Source organism: Rhagoletis pomonella, unplaced genomic scaffold (genome assembly GCF_013731165.1).
Source record: "Rhagoletis pomonella isolate Grant_MI unplaced genomic scaffold, Rhpom_1.0 Rhpom_scaffold_00007, whole genome shotgun sequence".
In the NCBI taxonomy this organism is placed as follows: domain Eukaryota; kingdom Metazoa; phylum Arthropoda; class Insecta; order Diptera; family Tephritidae; genus Rhagoletis; species Rhagoletis pomonella.
Window position 1 is genome coordinate 59879456 of NW_023458561.1, and position 4062 is coordinate 59883517.

Below are 4062 nucleotides of genomic sequence, written 5' to 3' on the forward strand. Positions count from 1 at the left end.
AACCATGTTATCCATTGTTGGAGCAGCGGCCGCTAAGGGCGTGTAGTCATTGATGAATATGGCAGAGAGATTCTTTTCCATAGCAGAAGCACTAGGGAACTTAACTGCCAGAAAGTAGAGAATTAAGTCATAAAGGCTATGAATTTACATCAAAGAGTCGTTAAGTGTGCATAAAAATATGTCCAATTCTTACTTGGTAAATGTCCAAAGTATTTCTGCACAAGTTTATCCACTACTGGAAAATAACTAAGTTCACGATGTAAATCAAATGCCAGTGAGTTGAATGTATTCTGAGCGCGTTCCCAAAAGCTCATGTGGTCACTTAGTTCCAGCATACCATTAGGCACATAAGACCAAGGCGAAATAATGCCGAACATCTGACTCATGTAAAGGTTCTTGGCAAATGTGGCCGAGCTGATAACAGGTACTTTATAAATATGAGCCAAGGCAAGAAAGACTTCTTGCTGAAACTGTTCTACCAACAGCAAATCGAAGACACCCTCAGTTTGTTTGGCATTTATAATAGCCTGCACTTTCGATTGTTTTAGCGCATGTTCGCTCGTTTCAACAGCCAGAGAGTTTACCAATTTTAAATAAAGCAATAAACTAGCTTCTAATTCGTAGTTTGATTTTACTCCGGCTTTGCTATTAACTGCAACGAATGATAAGTAAATGCCCGGCAGCAGTATGTGTTTGGTTACGGCATTAAAGAAAAAACTCACTATGCTTCCAGGAATCGAACTCCGGCTCAATGAGTATCTCAGTATAGTTGCTCCCCAGTTTGAGTGGCTCTAGTGTGCGCGCAGTGATCATGGTGACCTAATGATGGATTAACCATAAATGGGCTTAGCGTCAAATAAATGCTGTGTGAGCTCATGACTGCTTTTACCTGATGGCCATGTTTCACCAGCTCGCTAATAACGGTTTGATGCATCTGGTAGTGACTTCTGGCCGGAAATATGAAAACTGCAAGTATTCTAGCTGCATCAGTAGTAGGTGCTTGAGACAGCAGTCCAGCCAATGCCAAGAGACCTATGACAATTTTTGAGACCTAAAAGATTTAGTCAAGATGAGTTTATAATAAAGGCTTATTGTAGAAGCGTCTATAATAAAATATGCCAGCAGAATTGCGTTTCTAAATGGTCTCAGCTGTGAAACTTTCAACATTTTTGGTTGTTTTTTTATTCGAAAGCTCATATACGCTACAAACAACAGCTCCTCAAATCTTAATGAAATCTTTAAGAGTGTCGGAAGTTTGTTTCGAATTCGTATGAAGTGGTTGACACGAACTTGTAAGGAAATTTATGTATGATTGCTTAAAGAAAATTTCAAAAAAAATTCTTCACATCGCAGCATTATTTTCATTACTTTACGGATTTTCTTCTGCAACTTCGTTAAAGAATCGGTGTGTGGACAGTACCTTTAATCTTAGAAAATTAGGCAATCAATCGGAAAGAGTAATAATGATTTATTTTCGAATTCTTTAAGATTTCCATACTATCGGAAGTAAAAATAAAAAATTTCTTATTTTGCTAAATGTTTTCATTAAAAATTATGGTAAGTTTGATTCGAAAGTTTTCGTTTCGATTTTGCACTTCGCCTGAGCTTAGGGATGAAACGACACTACAAAGGTATCGATACTTTAACTTGCAAGTAGTATCGATACCAGAAAAGTATCCATACTTTTGCTATGAAGGTATTCCGCATTAACTAAGATAAATTTTATTTTTTAAGTCAGAAGTTAATCATCCTGTGCTGTCGGCTGACTTGTATACAAAATTTAAAATCCAAATATTTAAATGCGGCAGTTTCAAAAATGTGTTTTTATTACATGACCTGGTACAGTTTCACATACAATCATGACATCAACTTTCCTCAAGACGATATGCAAATATGGCGTTTAAATTTTCATAGCTGGGCCTTGCAGCCTGCCCCTTTTCTTCTTTTCTTCAATAACAGAACAAATCTCCCCTTCCTTGAGTATTTCGACTTTGAAGTCTACTCGCGGTTTTCGCTGGAAATTAAGCAGCCATTAAGAGCAGGAAGGTGTCGTAGTGATGAACGTCGAAGCCAGAAAAATATTTTTTTCCTTTGGTTCATCATGTCCAATCTTGTGTAGTTGGATCCTGCATAAAGCTCAGGACGGTTCATATTAGGAATAACATTGAAGGAAAAAATTCCGAAGCAAAATTCGATACGAGTATTTTTTTCGATACCTGCTTAGTACTTGGTCCAAATGAATCGCTACTAAAATTACTTGGTATCGAACGAAAAGTATCGAGTATTTACTTACTCGTATCGTTTCATCCTTACCTAAGCTTACCGCATTGTTTGCGCACTGAATTCGTCGCTTACGAAATTTATATAAACTATGTAACTTCCCATTCGATTTTTTAAGGGTGTCATCTTGATATATGTTCGTCTTCATATTTATCGTCGTTGTCGTAATGGAATTCGTCTTCCTATTCGTATTCGGTTGATCTACGTGGTCACATTCAACTTCGTCTTCGTATTACACTTTGTATGCACTCGAAGTGTTGCCAATTAAAAAAGGTATAATTTTGTATATTTTTTTTTATACCCGAGCGCACTTGTGCACAAGGGTATATTAATTTTGTTCACATAACGGTTGTTTGTAACAGCCAAAACGAATCGAGATAGATATAGACAAATGTATACATAAATGATCAGGATGAAAAAAGAAATCGATTAAGCCATGTCTGTCTGTCCGTCCGTCTGTCCGTCTGTCCGTCTGTCCGTCTGTCCGTCTGTCCGTGTACACGATAACTCGAGCAAAAATTGAGATATCCCAACGAAATTTGGTATGTAGGTTTCCCTTAATCCAAGGTAGGTTGGTATTGAAAATGGGCGAAATCGGACTTTAACCACGCCCACTTCCCATATAACGGTAATTTCCAGAAATACGAAAACTGCGATATTTTAGTAACTACTGGAGATTATTCACTCAAAATTGATATTTATAATAAGTTTTAGACGAAAAATAAGAATATTACAAAATTTTGGTAAATGGGCGTAGCCACGCCCACTTATGGTTACATGTGTATATCTTGGTAACCGCTACACCAATTTCTTCCAAACTTGGCACAGTTGTTGGTCCTGGTACAACATAACAAATGGCCGAAAATTTCTAAAATCAGACAATAACCACGCCCACATCCCATATAACGGTAATTTCGAGAAATACAAAATCTTCGATAAATCAGTAAATATTGAAGCTAATTTATTCAAAATTGATGATTGCAACAATTCTTTACCAAGAAATACGTTTATGACAAAATTTTGGAAAATGGGCGTAGCACCGCCCACTTGTGATATGTATCTCGCTAGCCGTTCTAGCAATTTGTACCAAGCTCGGTATGGTTATTGTGCTTGCCACATAAAAGCAAACCGTTGGAAATTGTTGAAATCGGACTAAAATTGAGGCCGCTTTTCATATAACGGTAAATTTCAAAAATGCTTGAAATTTCAATATTTCGAAATTTAAGGACGCTAATTTACTTAAAATGTATACACCCCGGCTTATCATGTAGCGGTAGCTTTCGGAAAGGTGGAAAACATATATTTAATACTTGCGCCGGGTATTTAATGTTCGGCTCCGCCCGAACTTAGACTTTCTTACTTGTTTGTATTAAAAACATCACTTCATCATAAACACTCGTCAAATTTTTAGAAAAGTGTATTACAGTTCGATGTCAGCCGCCTTTATCGCGGCTAATTGCAGCAGCGAAGCTGTCCACACAGGCTGCACGCATATGGTCTGTTGGTACTTTGTGCATGGCGTTGACTGTCTCATAGTCTTTAGTTGATACTTTGGCATCCAGAAATTGTTGCGAATACATAAATGAGGCTGGGAAGCTTTTTATTAAAAAAAAAAACGGGATTTCGGCAACATTATGCGCTGTCAATGTTATTGTGGCTTGTTAACATTTTATTTTTAATATTTTTATTGAGCTTTGTACCACGATTGTTTATTAGGAAAAATTGAAAAAGCAACAAAGTCTAAGCGGTAGAAGTTATAGCACTATTTCGGAGATCACCACA

The 4062-nt window shown here is 37.1% G+C and overlaps 2 protein-coding genes across 2 annotated transcripts in view; one reads left to right on the top strand and one right to left on the bottom strand.

Moving 5' to 3' along the window:
• LOC118743202 (UDP-glucosyltransferase 2-like) overlaps nt 1-4062 on the bottom strand; it is a 93067-nt gene that overhangs the window by 87970 nt on the left and 1035 nt on the right. The gene's annotated exons all lie outside the window — the stretch shown is intronic.
• Nucleotides 1-4062, top strand: part of LOC118743923 (UDP-glucuronosyltransferase 2B7-like) — a 21067-nt gene that overhangs the window by 7753 nt on the left and 9252 nt on the right. The gene's annotated exons all lie outside the window — the stretch shown is intronic.